The 24,906-nt window shown below is 38.3% G+C and overlaps 1 pseudogene across 1 annotated transcript in view; it reads right to left on the reverse strand.

Moving 5' to 3' along the window:
• The window catches only part of LOC149154057 (insulin-degrading enzyme-like 1, peroxisomal), a 681,568-nt pseudogene that overhangs the window by 526,946 nt on the left and 129,716 nt on the right, over nucleotides 1–24,906 (reverse strand). The window contains exons 4-6 of the transcript XR_016262205.1: nucleotides 2,350–2,441; nucleotides 2,149–2,222; nucleotides 1,987–2,030 (exon numbers count right to left, since the gene is read on the reverse strand). The product of XR_016262205.1 is annotated as an insulin-degrading enzyme-like 1, peroxisomal (transcript). The remainder of the gene's footprint in view (nucleotides 1–1,986; nucleotides 2,031–2,148; nucleotides 2,223–2,349; nucleotides 2,442–24,906) is intronic.

Here is a 24,906-nt window from a genome sequence, read left to right on the forward strand (position 1 = left end):
TGATCTTTGTGAGGTATGTTGTAGCACTGTCAGTCTTAGCCATTTTAATGGCCTTCATTTCCTCCTTTAAGACCATTTTTCTGTTATCATTTGAGCTCTGGTAAAGACTGGTCAAGGCTGTCCACATCTGATGTGCATAAGTCTTTCCTCTCACATGAGAAATGGCATGATCTTTGACTCCTTCCAGAATCAATCTTTTTGCCTTAGCATTCTTTTTGTTAAACTCTATCAACTGTACAGGGTCAGCAAGTACTGCTACTGGGTTCTGTGTGGTATTTACCATAATGCCCTAGACTTTTGCTTCCTCGAAGATGCTCTATATTCTCTCCTTCCATGCATTGTAGTTGTTCTGCCCATCCAACCTGTCTTCAACTCTCAAACCCAAAGACATGTTTCACTGTCCTACCAAACTGAAATTTTCAAATTTGTGGTAAAGGTTTCTGTTTTTTGTGTAAAAATCACCTTACTGTAATTTTCACTTTGTTGTCCCAAACTGCACTTTTCAGCGAACCAACCTCTGATACCATGAAGAATTTCAACCCCCACTCCGGTTATCAGTTTTCCTTATCACTCCATGCATTTAGTTTTAAATCCAAGCATGATAAAAATTCTAAAATCTAGAAATGACAATATTTTATGAAAACACAAATTTAGAGATTTCATAACTGCTGAAATTGCATAAATAAAACACAGCAAAATTATGACAGCGATACACAGAAAATAACACAGTGATTTTTGGTCAATGTGGCCCTGGAAAAACCCCCCTACAACTCTTGGGAAAAACTAGTTAGAAAGCTCTTCTTTATTTCTGAAATACTTTTACAGAGAAGCTGAAATACACAATAAAGATTCTAGCAACCACAAATTACAACTTATCTCAATTTGCGTGCTTGAACTCTGCCTCGAAAATCGTGTCAATCAGCAAACTGCCAAAACAAAAAAATTTCTAGCAATAAAACAACATTAAATGCTATATGGCTTGCCTCGAAAAATCATGCCCATAACTTGTTGTACGGACCATACAGATTTCAGCAGTACGACTACCTCGAAAATCGTGCCCAAAACCTGCCTCGAAATTTGTGCCCTTACTACTGTCCCTCTTCCTCAATTTCTGTGCCTTTCTCCTACTGTATGGTTTTGCCTTGGGATGCATGCCAATAAACACTGATGCCCAGATTTGCTGAAATGTCTTCTCGCTACTCTTCTTCACTTCCTCACTGCTCAGAAATTTTCTCCTTGCTCTCTCTTCTCTCTCTCAAATGCCCATGAAAGAACATCGTATAGCACAAAACAACCATCTATCTAAGCATCAAATGCCACCATAAAGATAGAACCAAGTATCACCACACAACCACATCAACATCATCTAGCATCATCGTGGTCACCCATCCTCAATCTCAAGATGCATCATCATCAAGCAAATATAAGGCATGCATCTCAAGCTCACCATCATCCTCAAGCAAAAATGAGAGTGTGTATCCATAATCCGTAGGCATATGTACAAGTTACCACTGAAATTCTAATTACCACTCATGTCCATGTGATAAGTAACACTCTTGAAATTGAAAAAGCCAAAATTTTGGTAACTGAATCCTTAATGGTGAAATTCTATGATGTAAAAGTTCTACAGGTATATGTCTATAAAAGATTGTATTACTTTTTGTTATAAAATGTTATTTATATAATGCTTCAGTGAAGAACTATATGTTCATTTGATGCTTGTATGAAAAGTGGGTTATTTGTAAGTTGAAGTGCTATATTAGAGAATATGTGGACCCTGTAAGCAATCATAAATAAAATTTTAAGAAATGGAGATAGCATGAATCAGGAGACATATATTCAGTACAAGTGGCTATACATTGGTAAGAAAATATGATTTTCTCCTCCTCTTTACAAGCAGAATTATGCATTAGTAAACAAAAACTTGTGACAAAACATGCATTTCTAGTTAGCTCAAAACTCAAAACCAAAATTTACTCTTCATACCTGATCCAATCTCCAAGCATCCACTAGAATATTTTTCTTGTTTTCTGACAAACAAAATATAGACCTTTTGAATTATTTTGATTCGGTTTCCTTGTGCTTGAACAATTACAAAATTTTTATTAAGAAAGATACTAAGCAGTAAGAATATATGAAGATTCATACCAGAATCAACTGCGTTGATTTCCCTTGATGTAGCATCAGGTGACATCAAGGGACATATGAAAAATTGGGCAAATCTGTTTCAGAACAAAGTTGTCAAGGACATATAGAAACTTTGTTTCCAAACCATCAAATGTTAATTAAAGTAATGAAAAAAATTTAACATCCAATTTCCCATAACCAAATAGGAAAACAATACACCACCTATCCAATGCTCCTTCAAAATAGTCAGCATTCACATCAAAATGAAAGTTGGTATGTTCAGAGTCTGTGAAGGCATTTGACTCCCCCCCATGCTGCAAATGATTACATCAAAAATACAAATAAGTACACATCCACCAAAAGAAATAAATACATTCCATGATGATAAACAAGGCTGAAAAGAAATGATCTGTGCAGCTCCAAACATGTAAAAACTGGAAATTAATACAGCTATGGCAGAACTCAAATATTTTAACGCTAAAAAGGGAATTGATTCTCAACTTCTTTTTAATCCTTCTCACAAGTTGTTTAAGTAAAAAGGGAATTGCTCCTCAATTTCTTTTTAATCCTTCTCACATATATGTGTTTAAGAGTTACTACATTACTATTGACTTGGTGATTCTATTACATGGCGTAGCAGCTTTGTCCAAACGCCCACTGCAGTTACAGTTTCCATAATTGGTATTATCCCCAAAGAAAGACTCTTTCGGAGATCAACCACCTCTACACACCCAAGTATGTACCATAAAATGTTCTTACTTTTCCCTAAACCCATGTATGGGTTGACGAAAATACAATGTCCTTTATGGTGCCCCATAATCCTATATTTGCATGTATGCCTTTTGATTCAAGTGTTTTCATCCAAATGGATTTTCAGTCTATATAGGCATCCTATGGTTGCTTTTATTCTTTTCTCTCGTCCACTCTTGGTCTCAATCTCCAAATGCACCATATCTTGGAATTAGTTTTATCTTGTATTAATACAGTTAAGGTACTAAGTGACTAAAATAATAATAAAATAAGACTTCTTGATAGGTCCATCAGATCTATAAAAGAGGAGGAGACCATTTGAAGATGGCATGTCCCCATTTTTATTTTCCTCTATATTACAACCAGGATGGGTTTCTAGGGTATATAATGGCCAAGCCACAGGAGCAGGATTACATCATCAGGGGTCTAGGGGAGTTTTGAGGAGTTTTTACGTGATCCGATGGCATTCGCTTGGCATATTCTATCGTCTGCACAACTTTTATTTCGTTTCGTTGCATTGCGACAACTTTTGGAAAACGAGGTTATTATTGAGCTTCATTTAATTAATTTCGCTTGAGATGGAACCGTGGGAGAAATATTTGATGGAATACCTCAGTGTAATAGCTCATTGGAACCAAAACAATAAGATCTACAGGGTGGGAAGCTTAGAAGTGACTTCCAATGGCAGGAGAGAGTATGGTGGGTGGTTGACCATTTTCCCATGTTAAAAGTGACTTCAATTAGTCACTTAATTAAATTAAGTGAGGTGAAAATTATTATTTGAAGAAAAATGGCCAAAAGTGACTTAGTGAAATAAAATAAAATTAAAATTCACTTAGATGGAGTCAAAAAGAAGTTTCTAGAATAATATTTAAATAATCAGATTAAGATGCTTCTAGAGACTTGAAGATCTATATATGGAGTTTTTCAAAGGAGGAGGAGATCATTTGGGACATATTGGTTTTGAGCATTTGTCTTTGGTGTGGATTGGAGAATTCAGTTATCTACCATAGTAGATCTAGGACAGAAACCCTCAAGTGATTTTAGTGAGAGTGGTCAAGTACCCATCTCTCTCCTTGGTGAATTCATTTAGAATTAACAAGTGTTTTCAGCAAATCAGTTTATATTTGGAGGCCCACTACTGCAGTATTATTGATCTTTTGGGGCATCACCTCAGCCATCTCCAGTATTTTGTATTAGCATGCTATTTCATATTCCATATTAATAAAATAAGGTTGGGTTCTTCTGCATGATTATTTTGTCTATTCTTTAGTTGCATAATGTATTTCTTGTTTTTTCCATGAGATTTGTTGTTTAAATTGTGCAAAATACTTATGGAGCTGACAACTTAAATTCCTAAAGCAAATTTCTGCAAAAATTAAATTTGGAACATTACAGTGGTATCAGAGCTAGTGTTCCTGCCAACCCGAGGGTTTACTTTCTAAATGGTTAGACCAGATTTATTGCAAAAGTAGGAAGGAGGGTCTTCCTGAAGACAAAACCTTGTCGAAATGACAAATTTTCTGAGCACAAATTTTTCTCTTATTATTAATTGCTCAACAAATTTGTTGGCCCATGAACAAATTGTCTAGTAAACAATAACTAATTAACAAAATTCATTTGGTAAATCATGGGTTATTAATTTTGTGTGGAGAGGTTGAACTAAAAGGTTTATACCAAATTGACGTGTCTGTAGTAAATTGTGGCAATAGGGGGCCTGTTGCACACATTTTGTCAAAGTTCCAGGGAAGCAGTTGTGCCAATTTTTTTCAAAGATCAAGATCATCAGGCAATAACTTTTTGAGTCGTCATAAGCCCATTCTGCAAATTTGTAATGTAAATGATGCTAGTAAGACCGTGTACTTATGTAACAACCTAGGTAAGCCTATTATTTTGGATTTCATCCTAGGAGGTTTTTCGTCTCACTGATTATTTGTATTTCTAAACACGATGATCGACAAAGTTTTTTCCTCCATCCTCACACCAAAGCTAGGGTGGAGTTTATCGTCAAAGTCTTAGGTGAGTCCCAATGTTCTAGTCGAGTCTTTGGTAAAAATGATTTGAGAAAAATTTAAGTTAATTGGCTAAATTATTTTATTACAAGTCACTTGGCCTACTAGATCATATTGTGTTGCAGAATTGCGTAAGTTATTTGAGGGTCTATAATGAATGGGTACCCCCCCTTTGAGGGTTGAATTATTGTAAATCTTACGTAAAAAAAAATTAGTAGATGGTCCTTCATACTTAGACACCGTGGCTAAAATACTTGAGGGTGGAAAATTAATTAATCCCCTCAAGTGTCAATTAATTAATTTTTCTGGCAAAAATAAAATTAAATCATAAACCAGAAAATTTATTAATTAGAGTCAAAAATTTAAAATGTTAAAGAAAATAAATTTTCCAAGTAGAAAAATTCGTGGGTCTTAAAGAAGTCAAATTTTGGAGGTCCCCCACCAAGGGAATATTGGAAATTTAAAACAAAATTGGACCCTTGGACCTTGATGGTTAAGTCAAATTCAATTTTTTTAGGAAAATAGCTCAAAATAATTATTTTTGAGCTAATAAAAAATTATTTTAATGAGAAATTTGAAAATTCCTCAAAAATAATTATTTCGACCGCAGAGATTAAAAGATCATCAAATATTTATCGACGGCCGAGATTATTTTGACGGGATCAAGCCAGCGAGCTGTTATTTTCCATTTGGAGTAATTTCTCTATAAATAGAAGACTTCTTGCTTCTATTTTCATCTGGATCTTGAGCTTTGCTCTAATGCAACTTTGTAAAAAGCTGGTGTAAGGACACTGTCCTGCTGGGAATGTTTTGATCATCATAATAAAAAAATTTGGGGTGCAGTTCATGGTGTCTTTGTCTCGTTGATTTGTGGTATATGTTGGGTACGTGCATTCCTATATTGTGCTTCAAATATTAATTGAATCGTTATTTCATTTGTAGATAATAGGAATATTTTATTGGTAAGTTTTGTGCTTATCTTAGGTGATCTAATTCATTGTATGTTCTAACGGTTTCTTCTTGAGAAAATATATAAAGTTTGCAGGTTCCCCAGTCCTTGGGCTCCAAGTTCACAAATTGTAGGCACAGGCTGACTATGTTTGGATTCTGAATATTTTATGTGATTTTCTAACTTCACTAAGGTTGTGGTTTTTATATTTATCTTTTGAAATACATCTAGCGATTGTCAAGATCTACAAAAAAATATATTTTTCAAAAAATTTCTCAAGCATTGTATATTTTGTATATAATTTGTAAATTATTTTTGTAAGATAATTTTTTGTAAATAATTTTTTCTAACCCTTGTTTTGCAACAATTAGGGTTTGGGGTTTTTATTTTATTTTTGTATATATTGGGATTTTTGTGAAAATTTATTTTTATTTGTACAAGCGAAATATCTCAAGGGATCAAATAAAATAGTAAACTTTTGAACCCTTAAAACCCCAGACATCTAGGGTTTTTGAGCCCATTTTTGCAGGTTGCTTATTTTCAAATTGGGGAAGAAACCCATTTTTTGAAGGCCCTAGCCCTTACCCAACCTAAAAGGCTAGTGTTTGGGACCTATTTTGCAAGCATTAAGAAGGTCGTAAGCCCTACAAGGGCTAGATCTCATTGCAAACAAGGGTTTCTTCAAGGGATTGACATTTTATCTCTAATAATTTGTGATTGCAACGTCATAAAAGTCCGATCTTTGGGCTTTGAGCTAACATTTTGCGAGTGCAGGTGTTGAGGAGTCTCACATCCCCAAACTTGGCATAGGCCATTAAGCCTTGGGGTTTGTTTTTATTGCCTTCATCTCTCATTTTAATTGACTGCATAATTTATATCAGATCTGATATATTGATATAACAGTGGCATAATCATCATAATACAAGCCTAAAGAACCCACACATTAAGCTAATAACTCATACAAGACATCAAAATAAATTACAAAAGTTTGATCTATCAATTTTATTGTTTTATGTTGGCTGTCATATAATTTTCAAGGTCTGATTTGAAATTGCAGAGGTCTGATCTGAAAGTTTCAGGTCTAATATAATTGTTACAACAGTGTATTCAGGGCATAAAAACACATAAAATAAGCCTAAATTCATTAAAAAGTCACTCAAGGCATTGAACATTAATCTTGTGGTTACATTGATTGCATATAAGTTATTTTTTGAGGACTGTTGGCAATTTTCAGATCTAATATAGCCATTTATGCAGTCATATAAACTAAATAAGAATCATCAAAATTGACTAAATATCATCTAAAAATCACTCAAATTGATTAGCTAATCACTGGAGCTTATTTGACATTAATATTTAGGCACCTTGTTGGTTTATTAAAGACCGAATCACTAATTTTCTGAGTTATTACAGATCTGATATACATCATTTTAAGGTCTGACCTGAGCATAATAAATATGGTCTTTAGTGTCTAAGTAGTCCTATTGACCACTACGTGTCAACTACCCATTAGCAGTGCACCCCCTTTTTCGCAAAAGGGATAGCGCTTGATCGATATGTCCATGCCATTTGACAGTCATCGTCGACATGATCATTTGATGTTGTAATCCCAGTCTGCATGCGTAAATTGTAAATAATCTTAGCAGATCTGAGTCATGTATGTAAATTGCCTAGGTGGACCTAATTTTCTAGTGATAATCTACGTTCCAGAAAGTTTTTTGTCTCCCTGATCCATGATCGGCAGAGTTTTCCTTCAACCCAACCCCAAATCCGGAATGAATTTTGTCATTAGAATGTTAGGAGAATCCTAGTGCGTTGATCTGCTAGATTATATTTGGTCGCAGAATTGGGTGGTCTATGAGGGTCTATGTCAAATGGGTTTCCCCCTTGAGATGTAAAATTGTAAAAGTCATGATATAAAGTGTCTTGAGGGTTAGAAAATGTTTTAAGCCCCTCATAAGTCCTAAGTCCTAGGTCCTAGGTAATTTTTCCAAAGGCTAAGTTCGAGGATCCAAAAAATAAAAATTAAAAAATAAATAAAAATAATAATAAAACTAAAAAATAAAATAAAATAAAATAAAATTTAAAAAATAATGAAATGATAAAAAGTCAAATTTTTGAGTAAATAAATGCAGAATTTTAATTTTTTAATATATTAAAATGCATTTTAAAAATTCGACGAATGAGATTAAAAGAAATCTTGATCCTCATCGACGGTCGAGATTAGTTTGACATGGATCACTCGAACTAGCCATTGTGAATTTTTCCTTTAAATAGGGTGCTAGGGGTCATTTGAGATCAGATTGGATCTGAGAGTCTAGTGCTAAAGAAAGCTCTCTTGTAGTCATTTTTTTGTGCAATAAAGAAAGACCTTGGGGTCGAAATCTTGTTGGTGTTACTCTTCTGAAAATGTTGTAAGATGATTTATTTTTCTGCATAATTTTATTTTCAGCGATTGATAATAGCTTGATGAAGATTGATTTAGGCACAGGTATCTTGTCCGATCTTTGAGGTTTGAATGATGGTTTAGATTCTGAAATATAATGGCAGGTATCTCCATTTGATCTGGATTTCACTATTGTTTTCTCCCTCTATGTTAATGGTTGATTTTAAGCTGTGCAGGAAATCTTAGTTTTTTTGAGTTTAGCGAGCGTTAGGGGAAGTTCTCGGCTGAACTAGCCAACTCCTGGATTGCATTTTCTGAAAGAGTCCAGCTAGTTTTAATTCCAGGCTTATCATTTGAAATTTTCTTATGAATGCAAGAAGGGTTTTCTGAAGTATCTCACATTAAGTTTAAAATTCTGAAAATATCACTGTGGATTATTGACAAATCTGGCTGTTTAAGAGTCGAAAATCTCTGAATACTGTAATTATTTAATTAAATTTTAGGTTATTTCCTTACATATTTTGCCTCTGGTTTTTCTGTTTTTTGCAGGTTTCAAGAAGAGTTTCTTGTTGGAAGCCAGATCTAGGCCCTGGAGGGTAAGATCTGGCCTCACAACCAGTTTTTACAAGAGCACTGTTTGGTTGTCCAAGGGTTTCAACTTCTGTTACTTTCAGATCTGGAAGTCTTTTGAGAGGGTTTCATCAACAAAGCTGAAGATAAGTAGCTCAAATAATTTTATCAGGGTCTCTGGAAAGTATTTTTTTTTTTTAAATTGCTGGTTGCCTAGTGGGATTTCGCCATGCATTTCGAAATTTTGTTTAGGGCCCCAGCCCTACTGTCTACTCCAATTTTTTCCACGTTGTTCCAGAGCCTGCAAAAAACAAAATTCAAATCCTTTCATTTGCTGCTAAATCTGCACGCAAGCCTCATCAGGCTTATTCCCTCTTTCCTGCGTGCTGATTATCCCAGCTTCTCTTGCTGCCATCCAGCTGTGTGTAGCAGCTCCTTCACATTGCATTTCTTTGTTGTCGTTTTCCCCTCTGTGATTTTCCTTACACAGCCCCCGCCTCATCTCTGTTTTGGCTTTCCCTCATCGCAGAAATCTGCACGCCCTCACTCTTTCACGCAGCCATACTCCTACCCACACTTCCCTGCTCACGCATTCTTATTAAACCAGTGGATCTCTCAGCCATTATCGACCTCTCCTTTTCACGCTCTAAACTGCATCATTCCTCAGCAAGCTGCCATTCGCGCACAGTCACTCCACGCACCTGTAAACAAATCAGCCATCGAACGCCCTCCAACCTGCGTATTACAACAACAAGCAAAAAACTAAAAGAAAGAGGGATCGAAATTTTCTTTATGCGTACGTTTAATTGTGGTCTAGGTTAGATTTTGGTTTACGAATATAACTTCTCAGCTCAGAAATTCATTTTCAGCTTCATGTATTTTTTTTAATGAAGCAAGTTAGATATTTAGATTTTGAATTAAAAGTTTAGTCTTAGTTTTTAGATTTATTAAATTTTTGCTTTAGTTCTAGATCTTGATTAATTATTTTTAGTTTAGTTTAGTTTTGTGATTTTAGTTTTTCATTTTTTTATTTTTTTTTAGTTCAGTTTTGTTTTATTTGAAAATCATAAAAATTAAAAATATAAAAAAAAAACATAAAAAAGCTAATTTTAGTTTTTTTTTATTAGTTCTTAGTTTAGATCAGTTTCTTTAGTTTTAAATACTTTAGATTTTAGCTTTGTTCTATTTTTGATTTTAAATCTAGAATTTTAAAATCATAAAAAAATATAAAAATAGAAATAAAAAAATTTTATGGAAGGTTAAAAAGTTTCTTTTTATTTTTTAGATTTTAGTTTAAATTAGATTTTAATTTAGGATTTTAATTTTGTTCTATTTTGATTTTTTAGCTTAGAATCAACAAAAATATTTAAAAATTAAAATATTTTGAAAAGGCTTAACAAAAAATTGAAAAATTCATTTTTGGTGTCTCTATGTTCTATTTCTCTATAGTTAAATGTGCTTAATGTTTATTTGGAGTTAGCTATGTTGAAGTGGTAACTGTCAGCATATAAATTTTATGGTTGTTTAAAGCATTTAATCTTTAGAAATTTAATTACTGGATTCTTATTAAGGCGTTGTGCGTCTGTTGAATATCTTGCATTCTGCTTGGGTGATTTGATGATAACTGATCGTTTTACATGGTTTAAATTTCTGCAGCTTTTGATAAACAATTATTTAATCATTAACTCCATAAGGCACTGGTACATTAACTTATAAAATCAATCAAGTGCTTAATCTTCCTTGCTGTGTCTCCCAACCCAACTGGTCCACAGTTGGTTATCCATTGTCCCATAGGGTCTACCCCCCTTAGCCGTGGGAGACGGCTTACACGGAGAGATCGGGGATCAGGGTGACAGCCCCCGGTGTGAGCGTTGTCATGACAATTTGTGCGACAACAAGTCCTATAATCAAGTGAATATCATTGGAAGTTAAATACACTGATTTTCTAGCTTATCTTTCGTATCTTGCATCACTTCTTGACTGCTGATATAAAATTGTAGACCTCTAAATACAAGGTTGCAGTGATAATAAATCAAATATAACTCTCTAAAATTGGGAAAGGAAATTTTACAATTCATAATCATTAAAGGTTGAAGTGATTTGGTCTTAATTTTAGTCATTGGCATCTTTTACACTCTTGCATTCACACAAGAGCTCTAATCAAGTTGATAAGTGTTTATTTGGCTGATTTCTCTAAGTGACATTGTGGATTAATGCTCTTAATTTCTCATTGTCATTACTATCATTGAGTGGATTCATTGCTCATTGTTAAATTGGATATCTCTTGTGGATGTTATTCTGATCATAATTGTGATAAGAGATTTAAATTTCTCTCTTGTATCTAAGTGGCATATTGGTGATTTATTGATTATAATCTTGGAGATTGTTAATTGTCTTAAGTAGCATTAATCTTGTCTTTGAGCAATTGTCTATTTATATTACTGCCACATTTCTCTAGCACTATTAAGCTTGAACACTTTCTCTTGTGGTTGAGATTTTATTCATTTATTGTTTAAGTACTTTATTGTTCTTAATTGAAAATCATTGTCATTAAGTACTTAACAAATTAAGTAATCTCACCTTAAGAGCATTCATCTCTTGCATTTGCATATTAGGGCTAGCCTCTTGCATTAATAATTTACCTCCAAACATAACTTAGTTGATAGAGAATAGGACCACCTTTCTCAATTCATCTTGAGGGCTTAGCACCTCTTTAGTGGTTAACACAGTGAATTTGCAATCGTCAAAGCCAGAACATTTGTAGTGTCGGAGGCATTGGGTGGTTAGAACAGAAGGGGAGGTATTGTTAATCAAGAATCTGCTTGTTTCCTGTTGGATTCTATCCCACAACCTACTTTAGAGGTTAGATTCAAAATAGTTAAGAGGAAGGATACATCTAGAATAGGCATATAATTAAAAGCAATCAAGATTCTTGCATCACACCTAGATTCTAGGATTTGCATAGCATATAAGGTAGATAAGCATTTAAGCAATGGTTGTTCATCTGGTCATTTGGTCCTTAATTGATCTAAAAGAAAGTAAGTTGACTCCATAAGGCACTGGTCTCACATCTAAATCTAATCTAATCTATAAACTTGCTAAATCAACCAAGTGGCTAGGCCATTCAATCATGTCTCCCGGACTTGTTGGTTGCCAACTTGTCTCTCATTTCCTTCTTTCATAGGGACTAACCCCATAGCCTACTGTTGGGAGACAACTAGAATGGAGAGGTTAGGGATCGGGGTGATAGACCCCGACCTGAGTCGTTTTCGCACCTTGCCTTTACAGTCTGAGCAACAAAATTTTTTTGCATCGTTGTCGGGGACCAATTTATTGGGCTTTGGCATTACGACAATTATCATCACTCTTCTTAATATGCTAATCAATTTCATCTTCCTTATCCCACCAACGCCACACAACGTTTTTTGGCGTCATTATATCTCTTCATCTTTTCATCACCTTATCTTTCTTCCTCTCACTAATCTTTTCATCTCTTCTATCTACACCTTTAGCACCTGGACATTTAGGTTGGTTTCCTATTCGGATGGGAACTCCACTTATTCATCCATATACAAGAGCTTACTCTAGAAGAAATATTGGTAGCTTGCTCAAACTCGCTCTCAAAACTTGGTTGAACAAACTACATTCTAGTAAGCATCCATTTTTTCTCAAGTAGGAAGCCCTCCCTGATATTCATTTGCTTCTCCCTGACTAACTTTTCAGTTTTTGCCTTGTGGGTTTTAGAGTTAGATTCATATTCAAGTGGCGACTCTATTTCTTTCATTTCTTACAAGAATTTCTGCTGGAAGCTCGCTTCTTGTGGATCTCTTTTTTTTCTTGAACAAGGATCTCTCTCTGACATCCATTAGCTCCTTTTCCCCTTAAGCAATTCATCATGGATGACTTGTTCGCCCCTTTGCATTTTACTAACATTCCTCATGATATTCTGAAAAGGTCTATTGACAGATTACCTTCTTTCACGGGTAATGATGCAACCATTCCTATAAATCACATCAAAAGGTTCACAACTTTCCTGCAAAGATATGCTCATGCAACTGCATACAATCACGAAGACGTCAAGATGCAACTTTTTGTCCTTTCTGTAATATTCCCAATTTTGTGGGCATGGGAATTTGGCCCAATTTTGGTAATATTAACTAAAAGGGGCAACTAGTATTTTGGAGAAAGATGGCAAGTATTATTTTATTGCAGATTGGCGGCAAATTGTTATTTTATTAAAATGGTGGAAAAAGTAACTAGGTGGAAAATGGCCCCCATGAATTAAAAATATTAAAAAGAGTCTAGAAGGATGGAGAGAAACTATAAAAGGAGGGACTCATTTTGTGGATCGTCTTTTGACTATTACACTTAACACTTCATCTTCTCTTGGAGTTGTTTAGCACAGGAATTCCAGGCAAAATTCCACCCCATCTTCGGAGGACTTCGAGTGCCTCCCTAGTTGGGAATTCAAAGAGTCCATTGTTGGGCTTTCATAGAGCTTCATTGACAGCAATATTCCCAGCTTTGCGTATTTTCTGAGCATAGAGGTAATTCGAGTTATTCATTATGGTCTAACATACAGCGAGTTGGAGTCTGAGTTATTTGCAGGGATATTTTCCTAGTTGGAACCAAGAATTTTGTGGTGATTTTGCAGGGATAGAGAGAAACAAAACTATGGGACGAAATTCTATTCATTTGGAAGTGCATAGGGGTTTCTGGCTTAGCCTACGCAAGGGAAGAAGGAGAAGAACTATGGAGAGATAAGGGTCGGAGATTGGAGGTATACCTCAAGAGAGAATTTATCCAGTGGTAGATTTGGCCATTATTCCGTGATATCAAATTGTGGGGCATTTTCTGGTCAGATTGGGTGATTTGCACTTTTTGGGGGTCACCAGGGGTCGGTCAATTCAGCCCAATTGAATGAGCACTAATGCCACCGCTAAGAGATTTTGTTGACATCAGGCCACAAATATTTGAGTGTATCAATCCCAACACGCCTCTTGCTCTGTTGTCACTTCTAGGAAAAGTTGCCTTAGCGTATTTCCCTAGTACGCATCCTCTGCTTACATCATCATCCTCAGTACTGAGGACTGGAACTTCTGTAATAGACTCTTTGTGCATCCTCAGTACTCCATGGTGTAAGTGTTCCATTCCCCTGTGCCATTGTTCATTCAGCTCCTTTTCACCATTATGATTACGCCTATCAGTGCCATTGGAGATTCGAGCTGCAATCTATACAATTTGTTGCTTCGAGTGCCAATTTGTCTCATCTTCTTCCAACTGGGATGTTTGACATAAACCTTCCTTCTAATGAAGTATACATCGTACCCCTTATCCTGTAATTGGGACACTGAAATCAGATTCATTCCTAACCCCGACACATGCAGCACATTAGTGGCTCTTATGCTGGTTCCTGCTTCCGTCTGAAATGTTATGGTGCCTCTCCCTACTGGAGTACACTTCGTTCTGTTTCCCATAGTGGTTTGGAAGTCCATCTGCTCTTCTTGATAGCTATAGAATCACTCTCGTACTCCAATCATTTGAGCTAAAGCACCGCTATCAATATACCAAACACCTGTTGATGTTGAACTTGACAAACATGCGAATTCTTCTTCCAATCTGGAAGATAATACATCTTGACTATCCATGTTGTTCTGTGCTATTCTCCTTCTCAACGTTGTACTTACTACTGCAAGACACTACGTTTTAGCTGGAGATCTGCTCTGCAAAAGAACCATAGCTTCTCCCTCTGCCTCTGACAACCCTTCAATCTGGAGATTGATTCTCTGCCGACTCACTCAGAGAATTAACTCTCCCTCAAAATCTTACCTACCTGGCCCAAGGACTGTGCAGCCTTCTGGGGACTTCAAGCAGCTGCTTACATAGTGCTACGCTTCTCCCTTTTCTTCTGCACTAGATCTCTCCTGCCTCCTGTCTATGCTCTGATACCATGTGAAAATATGGAAATTCCAAATCCTACTGCAACAACTGATAATATTTCTTCTATTTGTTAATTTACTGAAACAAATTATTTGCAGTTGTCTATGGAAAATATCGAAATACATACACTGCAGTCTTCACAAATTAATTATTGCAGAAAAATAAATGTAAGGAAAATACTAGCACAACAATAACACATTAACACAGTTATTTTTGGACAATTGTCCCTGGAAAAACCCAATGTGGGAAAACCAGTGCAACAGATGAGGGTTTCTTTTATTATTCTTCAACAAAATCTCATGTACAATCTACGGATAACAGAATAGAAGAAGAATCACCGAGAGAATTTTTACAAACAAATTTCTCCACTCCACAATGAATTTCTGACACCTGAGAGGACCTGCTGCCCTCACGCTAGCCACACTGCGTCACCCTCTGCGCAGTGACTGCGTTGTCCCTGCGTCACTGCCTCTGCGCTAGTGATCTGCATCCCTCTTCTGCGCTGCCTCTTCCTATCATTTTTTGCACTCTTGACTATTGTTGATACCCTCTCTCTCTCATGTGCAACTCACCCTTGGATTCGATTTCCTCTTGCCGAACTTCAGCCAGTGAGAAAATCGATCTACTTGGGCAACTAAGTATTTTCCTTGTGTATTTTTCAAATGCCCATCGAGGTCCTTCTTCTAATCTTCTTGTTGAATCATGAACAACCCAGATTAAATTATAATCAATGGCTCAGATCATATTGGCTCGATCTCCATCTTTTTCTAGAAGATTCACACCCATTTTTATTAATACCCTTTAATTATTTTAATTTCCTAAGTTTGGACTTAGGAATCCATTAAAAATAATTAATTATTTTAATAAAACTGTCTCTGGGTGGAATTTCCCAATACGATTTCTAGGTATTCTGGAATACATGTGTCCTAGCCTCCTTGCAAATTTTAAGTCTTAGAGCACATCTGATGCTACCAGAAATCAACAGACAAGACAACTTGAGGAGTAGTTGATTCAGGCAGAGTGGGGAAGGGATCACGCAACGGTGACGTAGGCCTACGTAGATGTTGTTTGGAGTGCTCACTTGGAGCTGTAGTCAAATACCGGATTGCTTGTGGGGGTGAGGAAAATTCCTCACAATATTTTTTCCAGTAATTTCTCTGCAGGATTGCAAATTTTCAGCACCCAGATTATACTTAGATATTTCACTATTGCATAATAATATAAAACCCTCAGCTACTACACAGGTTTTTCCAAGTTGGGTTTTTCTGGGGACATTTGTCCAAAAATAATTGTGTCAAATTTGATGAGACTGTGCATATTTCTCAGTTTCCAATGCTTTTATTTTTCCGCAGTTTTATTTGTGAAGGTTGTAGTGTGATTTATTCAGTATTTGTTGTAGCAAATAAATTTTTAAATAAATTAACAATTAGAAGAATAATTTCCAGTTGCTGCAATATGATTTTAGTAGTTGAAATGTTCACATGGTATCAGAGCGTGATTGAGACGAGGAAGCTCAGAAGCGAAGGCAGAAAATTTCGTTGTTCAAAGGGAGTAGCAGGCCGAAATTTTCTGGTGTTGGGAAGTGCCTAGCCAGGAAATAAAAATTGTTGGGCGAGGGTTTGATTTTTAGTTATTGGGTGGTGTTGCACAGTTTTTGTCAAATTTCCAAGGAAGCATAAGTACAAATTTTCTCAACAAGATCGGATCATCTATCAGCAGTTCATATGTCATTGTAAACCCATTCTACAAGTTATGTAATGTAAATGATGCTAGTAAGACCGTGAATGTATGTAACAACCTAGGTAAGCCTATTATTTTGGTGAGAGTTTCATCCTAGGAGGTTTTTCGTCTCACTGATTCATTTGTGTTTCTAAACACGGATGGTCGGCAGAGTTTTTCCCTCCAGCCTCACCCCAAAGCTAGGGTGGAATTCTTTGTCAAAGTCTTAGGTGAGTCCTAGTGTTTTAGTCAAGTCTTATGTAAAAGTGATTTGGGAATAATTTAAGCTATTTGGCTAAATTATTTTATTACAAATCACTTGGTCTACTAGCTCATATTGTGTCGCAGATTGGGTATGTTCTTTGAGGGTATTGTGAAAATTCCTGAATCTATACATCGGAAATCCTACTACAATCACTAGTTTATCATCTCCTACTTGTTTTTACTTTCAACAAGTCATTTAACTATTTAAACGCTGATGAAAAACACTATTGTATACTACACTGACATACAGATCATAAACTAAAATAGATACGAGACAAACACACAAGGGACATTGTTATTTTTGGACAACACATCCCCGGAAAAACCCAATGCAGGAAAACCGATGCAATCACTAGTTTATCATCTCCTACTTGTTTTTACATTCAACGAGTTATTTAATTATTTAAACACTGATGAAAAACACTAGACTACACTGACATACAGATCATAAACTAAAATAGATATGAGACAAACACACAAGGGCCACCGTTATTTTTGGATAATACGTCCCCGGAAAAACCCAATGCGGGAAAACCGGTGCAGCATATAGAGGGTTTGTATTATTAAGCAAGCAGAATCAGAGTACAATAGGTTGCCTCTCACACCAGCTAACCTTTCAAAGAAATATCGGCAACAAGAAATACATATGAGGTTTACCTCATTCTTTAAGTCACAACTGATCCACTGAATGGCTGAATCCGACAAGCACTACGAACATCCCAGCACAATCTGTTTTGCGTGGACCAGCGTCTTGCCTTTGGGAGACTGCGTCACTTCTCTACTCGATCAACTTGCTCTCAAGAGCTTTGACTTCAGCCCTCCTAGCTCAGAACATCGAACTCCCAGCAAAATCGCGAACTTCTGATGATTATCTCACACTGCCACAGCAATAACCCTCTTGGCCTACATCAGCTCTGCATGAGCTCCTTCCTAGGCTACGTAGGCCTCTATGTTGCCTCTCTCCCTGGTACTCATTGGCTCGGAACTCCCTTCCGATCCAACTCTCTGCTACTGCCCCTCTCACTACAACTCAGATCAACTATTCGATTTTCTCAGCAAACCTTGCCCCAGAAAAATCGAACTGACTGATCACTCAGTGTATCTCCAACTGACCCTCAAGCCTCCTCTTATACTTTTCCTGTTGATGAATCAACGACCAAGATTAAGTCCCTAATCATCGGATAAGATTAAAACAGACTTGATCCTCGTCTCTTAGAAGCTTTTCATCCATATTTTTATTAATACCTATTAATATTTTTATTTTCCTAAGTTTAGACTTTGGAACCCATTAAAAATATTAATTATTTTAATAAATCTTCATCCAGGTGGAATTTCTCCAAACGATTTCTGGGTCTTGGAGATCTCATGTGTTCTAGCCCCTCCACAAAATTTCAGAGCTAGAGAACGTCCGATGCTACCCAAAATCAACACTCCCTCTTAGCGAGGAATGTGTTCTAGCAATACTCCCATGTAGAAGCATCACACTGATCCACGACAACGGTCCTCTTTGTTGTTGATGCTTGGCTTGCTGCCCTTCATCCACTACACTGCTGCATCCTGTACTGCTGCCCATGACACTGCCACTGTCACTGCTACATTTGTATTGTAGCTCCCTCTCAATATGCTGCATCATGTTGCCCATAGCACTGCCACTGCTAACTGTTGCACTGCAATTAAGTTGCTGAGAAGTAAGCAACTGAAACTTCACCCAAAAACTAGCATGCTAGTCAGTATGGATGCCTCATGATGTTGAAGCTAGCTCTGCGACTAATCTGTGCTAACCCTCTGTTACTACTGCGCTGCTGCAATCTGCTATGTGCCTCTCGCACTACTACAACATCCACTGCGCTGCTTCAGATTTTGGCACTCTTGCTTTGTCATTGTTGCTCCATCACACCTCGCACCAGCCGAGACCCGTCATTATGCTACTGTCATTAAGGGCTCCCATAGCCGTATGTGATCCAAGATTTTGGGCACCTCAAGGATCCTGCCCTTTTATGTAGTCCTCCAGACTACAACTCGATGTCACCCCACCTCTTCTCCAGAGGTGCATGAGCACTAATGGCACAATCCTCATCATCATCCTCCTTGTGAGCCTTCGCTAGCGCAGCCTTCGAGTCAAAAGCCTCTTCCTTGCCCTTCTTCCAGGGGCACTAAGTGGCAAAATGTCCTAGTTCACCACACCTGAAGCATCTAACCTTGGTTATATCCTTTTTCTTTCTTTTCTATTGCCCATGCTGTCTTGATGTTGCGAGCATTGCATCCTCCTCCTCCTCCTTCTTGACCCGGGCTCCTTTGTAGCTACTTCTTTCCTTGGTCAGCCTCCTGATCTCTTCCTATCGAAGAGCTGCCCACATTTCCTTCCAACTGGGGAGAGAATATTTGCCCAAGATACTCTGGACAAATGTCCCCCAGTCTTCGGTGACTGCATTCAGGGCAGTCGTGACCATGAACTCAGGATCTGGTGTAGACCCCACGGAAGTCAACTAGTCTCGAATCCCTTGCAAATTGAGAAGGAAGGGATCAATCTCTTCTCCCTTCTGCATCTGGTATTGTCTCAACTGATTCTGCAATAGAATCTTCTGTTGAATGGAAGTCCCCTGGTACAAGGTGGTCAGTGTTTCCCACATCTCCCTTGTTGTGTCCTTCTCAACAATGTGTGGGACCACATAATCATTGACCTCATCTAGAATCATTCATCTCGCCTTCGCTTGGGCCTCCTCGTACTTCTGTAGCGAATCAATGTCAACTAGAACAACAACTAGCTTCAAGGCATAGTTCTTGATGCGATTCTTGTCTAGGACTACCAGGATTCTGGCCTTCCAGATGACAAAATTGGATGCTCCATCCAATCTGTCCTGATCCCTCAATCCATTGACTGCCATCTCTGCTCAACAAAAATAGGATTGGTTCTCTTCTCCCTCTCCTGTTGTTAATCCAGCAAGACTCGGATCTGGATTTCTTTGGCGCTAGAAATCCTCTAAGGAACAAGCTCCTCTAGACTCCCTCTGAGTCCTGATTTCCTTCACAGAAATCCTCCGGCCAAATGTCGAATCACTCCTCTCCAATCCTCCTTTGCTGCTGCAACCCGGATCTAGATTTCTTTGGCTAGAAATCTGTCAAGGCAGTGACTCCCTCTACCTCAGCTTTGTCTCCACAGACACTGTTCTGCACCAACAACAACAGCGTCCCACCAGCTCCACTGATCGAATCTGCTTTACTCCTCCAGCCCCGACAACTGATTGATTTGAGCCTCTCAGGCTCTGCGCTGGCCCAGAGAGCTGATGCAGTCACTGCGTGAGCTCCTCTCGGGTATTGTGTCACCCTCTACAGGCTTGAAACGCTGACGCAGGCACTGTGTGAGCCTCTACGTCGCTTCTATGGCTCTATATCACTCCTTCAACTGCTCCTTTGCCTCTGAAACAACGCTGTCACTCGGGACAGCTGCTTCTCTGAAAAAAATTCACGGAATCTCCCAGCTGATGTATTCAGTGTCCTATGATCTGCAATGCTCTGATACCATGTGAAAAATTTTGAATCTACACATCAAAAATCCTATTGCAATCACTAGTTTATCATCTACTACTTGTTTTTACATTCAACAAGTTATTTAATTATTTAAACACTGATGAAAAACACTATAGCAGACTACACTGACATACAGATCATAAGCTGAAATAGATACGAGACAAACACACAAGGGACACTGTTATTTTTGGACAACACGTCCCTGGAAAAACCCAATGTGGGAAAATCGGTGCAGCATATAGAGGGTTTGTATTATTAAGCAAGCAGAATCTGAGTACAACAAGTTGCCTCTCACACCGGCTAACCTTTCAAAGAAATATCGACAACAAGAAATACATATGAGGGTTTACCTCGCTCTCTAAGTCACAGTTGATCCACTAAATGGCTGACTCGGCAAGCACTACAAAAATGCCAGCACAATCTGCTCTGTGTGGACCAGCGTCTTGCCTTTGGGAGACTGCGTCACTTCTTTGTTGGATCGATTTGCTCTCAGGAGCTTCGAATTCAGCCCTCCCAGCTCAGAACATCGAACTCCCAACAAAATCTCAAACTTCCGACGATTATTCAGTTATAGTATTAGCATATAGTTATTAATATCATCATCAAATTTAAAGTTTTCAACTTTCATCTTATCTATGTAATACATTTGTAATTTTCCAAACTTAAATAAACAGTTATATTCAAAACAAAATCGATTTCTGACACACGAAATAAAAACAATCAGCAAATGCTTATTAAAACTCAAGAAGTAAGAACTAGCAAAGCCATTTTATTAATGAAATTGAGCAAGTACAATAATATGGAGAAATGCACCTGGACTTGCATCAAGGGCAAGCTTGACAGGACCCAGGTGATAAAACAATCATCTCGAAGCTGGAAATGACTACTCCTCTAATGCTCTGCGTTGTCCCTAGAAACTACACTGCTGGCTGGAAAGGCACTGCAAGAATCCCAGCGTCGGTGCTCAGAAAATGCTCAAACTTTATATCTAAGATCCTTGTCAAAAACGCAGAAAAGCCCAGAAAGGGTTTGGGCTAAATCCAACCTCCTAAATTCGGCCTCCAATACGCCCTACGCAATCTCTAGTGGCTGCAATTCTACACTATATGTTGCAAAGGTACGGCTGAAAACCCCACCTGTGGTGCTTAGAAAATTATGAAACGTTATATCTCGGATCTTTGTCGAAAACCCAGGAAAACCCAAAAATGGTTTGCCTAGATTTTGAATTTTCAAAATCGACCTCCAATATGCCCCCACGCATTCCAAGCTGCTCCAGAAAACGGCCTGCAATAAACCCCAACGAAATTTTTCTCCAATCTCATGAAAATGCAGCAATCACTTCTCCAAATATTTCCCTTAACCTCCGTGATAAAGTTCAGCCTCAAAGACTGATACTCTGCCCTCCACGTGAGCACCCAATCCTGCCTCTGCACGGGCCCAGGAAGTGTGAAAATCACCCTGCAAAGTAGCACACTCCTCTAGCTCTAAAACTTCTCCCAAATGCCAACAATCCTCCTATGCCTCATCTCCAAAAATCCTTCACCCAAACTCCTCTGCAAGAATCCACAAGCAAACTCGACCTCCTCTTCACTGTGTCTTCCAGTAATATGCGCCAACTGGAGATGGATGCAATCACTAGGAATCACATTGAGATGCTCATCCTAAAGAAATGAAAGAAAACCTTCCTAGGGTGGTACTCGAAGTCCCCCAAAGAAAGGGTGAGCTCTTTGCTTGAAGAACTCATGCTGAAAAATAAGTGACTCGGCTAAGCAGCTCGAGCAACCAAAGGGAAACCGATATTACCAAAAAGATGAATGTAATGAGGAGAGTTGTCTTCCTTATATAGATTTTATGGAGCACTTTTCCCTCCAATTTTACCTCCATCGTGGGCCACTTAACCACCTCCATACAAAACTTAACCATCTCCATGCAAACTGAACGAGTGTGTATTTCCCTAGTGTGGGTGGTCCCCATGTGTAATTTAACCACAATAAAATAACTTCTCCTAATAAAAATCGAATGGGTCCCACTATCTCCAAAATTGGCCCCCAAAATGAAATAATTAGTCTTGTTCCCAATTAATTTAGGAAGGGACATGACAATCATCCCCTCCCAAATGTTGCTTGTCCCCAAACAACTTCATTGTTGGATGCTCAAGTATGTGCTCATCCTCCCAAGTAGCACCCTCCTCCGGCAAGCTCCTCCAATACACAAAAAATTGCTTGTCCTCAAGCAGTGCCTAAACAAGCGCCCTCTCTGACTATGGATCCCCACTGTCACTGCAAATTTCACCAAGGTTCAAAATATGCCATTGATCTGTTATCACCTGCCGCCTACACCTACTTACAAGTCAGTGAGAAAAGCCTTCAACCCCCCAAGGTGTAATGTTCCCAATTTTTGTGAGTGCAAAATTCACTAAGGAATTTTGCCAATTTTTGGTGATATTAAATAAAAAGGAGAAAATATTATTTTGTGGGAGAAAAGTGGAAATTATTATTTTAATGAAGAATGGCGGAAAAGTAATACTTTATTAGTGAAAGGTGGGGACCACCAAGGGAGAGGACTAGCAATTATAAATAGAGCTTGAGGCCTCCATTTGGTATCTTTGATCACTTGATAATTCAACATTAGTTCTCTTGAGTTGTTTAGCCAAGACAACCGTGTTGTTTAGCACAAGGAATTTCCGAGCAAAAATTCCACCCTCATTTCGGAGAACTTTGAGTGTCTCCCTAGTGAGGCAATTGTGGAGCTCAATTCAAAGTTTCCATTGGGCATATTTGCAAGTTATTTCAGCTGGTACGTTTTTCTTCTAGGGTGCAAAAGTGGTTCAAATTGCTTGTGGGGAGATCAATTACGAAGAAGTAGAACACTGAAGGATTTGCAGGGGTTTTCCCCTAATTTAGTCGAAGATTTTGTGGTGATTAGCAAGGCTGAGTTGAGAGAATTCTTGGGGCCGAAATTCTACATTTTTGGAAGTGCACAGGGGTTGGAGGAATAGAGGTTGAGGAGAGATAAAGGTCAGAGATTGGAGGTATTCCTCAAGGGAGAATTTAGCCAAAGTTGGGAGAGATTTCCAGTGGTGGATTTGGGCTTAATTCAACAGTATTAGTTTTGTGGGGCATTTTCTGGCCAAATTGGGCAATTTGCACTTATTGGGGGTCACCGGGGATTGGTGGATTCAGCCAAAACCCTTTCTAGGTTTTTGTGGGTTTATTGAGAGGAGTCTATAGCTAATTTTATAGAATTTTTTGGGCGATATTCAAACCTGAAATCCTAATTCTTATAGCAAGGCGAATTGCTAATTAGTTGAGGAATTTGCACCATTTTGTGGGTTTGACTTTGGCTTGGAGATAGGCCAAACCCTTTCTGGGTTTTTCTAGGTTTTTGGTGGAGAGCTCAAGATTAATTTGGCAGAATTTTCTGAGCACTTTGGAGGCTCAAACAGGGGTTTCTTTCAGCCAACAGTTGCAGAATTTCCAGGGCCAGCGCAAAACATTGAGGAGAAGCCTTTCCTCTGCATCCGGGTAGCATCTTTCTCACCTGGGATTGTTTAGCTTGCTTTGGCAAGCCTAGGTGCACACATTTCATGCATTGTACTCTTCTCCATATATAATAAAATCGCTGAATTTTGGTGCAGTTTCGGTGTAAATTGTGGGTGTTTGATTGTTGTTTAAATATTTCGGTGTTGTATGGTATTTTACTTTGTTTATCACTATTATTTCCTTTTTGGAACATTACAGTGGTATCAGAGCCATGATCTTGGCCAGCTGTGGGGTAGCCATCTAGATCATGGAAGATTTGGGCATGTATGCACAGTGACAAGTTAAACCATAGACAACTTATGGCTCAAAGAAGATTTAATATGCAGGAATTCTGGGGTGGAATCCGTTGGAACGATGAGAGATTGGCCCAGTTGAGGAAGGTGTCGGACCAAATCCATTCTCATCCTTACAACAGAGACACTAGTGGTGCGCAGGCCGTGGGGGTGCAACCATCTACATTGTGTGGGGAAAGTCAACAAAATCAGGGCATCAGATCTCCTCAAAAGGAGCAGACAGGACAAGGATAGTTAGAGGGTGAGACTAGGGGGCACTTTTGCTAGTGGAGACCTGGCTTTAGATATCAGGAGCCTAAGGAGGAGGTTGTTTTGGGCACACTAGAGTGTGAGGAGCATGTCGATGTGTCCAGTGTGATGCAGGAGTCACCCTTGTTGGAGATTCCTTTGATAGCTCTGGTTGACACCTTGGGGGAGAGAGTAGAGCACACACCCATAGGGCCTTCCATTGACGAGGTGCCAAGAGACATAGAGGTGTCCACCATTGAGGTGCCATCCATTGTTGAGGTATCCATTGATGAGATATCTAGGGTTGTGACTGATTACTCAGGTGATAGTAGCGCACCACAGATTGATGAGGTGTCGGGAGATATCTCCACCATTGATGAGGAGCCGATAGGTACAGAGGCATCTAGATCTATGCCAGAGTTACCAGACAACAGTCACCTGCAGCTGATTGGCGAGCATGTCTTGCATGTTGGATTGTCTATGGAGGAGCAGTTGGAGGCTCATGTTGAGTCCATGATGGAGGAGGATGTGCAACCATCCTTTGGGCTAGCCATTGATGAGGGGCAGCATAGAGACCGCATGTTGGGATTTCAGCACA

The sequence above is a fragment of the Pinus tabuliformis genome, chromosome 9 (genome assembly GCF_031772625.1).
Source record: "Pinus tabuliformis cultivar Carrire ecotype Pingquan chromosome 9, CPIR1, whole genome shotgun sequence".
NCBI classification, from domain to species: domain Eukaryota; kingdom Viridiplantae; phylum Streptophyta; class Pinopsida; order Pinales; family Pinaceae; genus Pinus; species Pinus tabuliformis.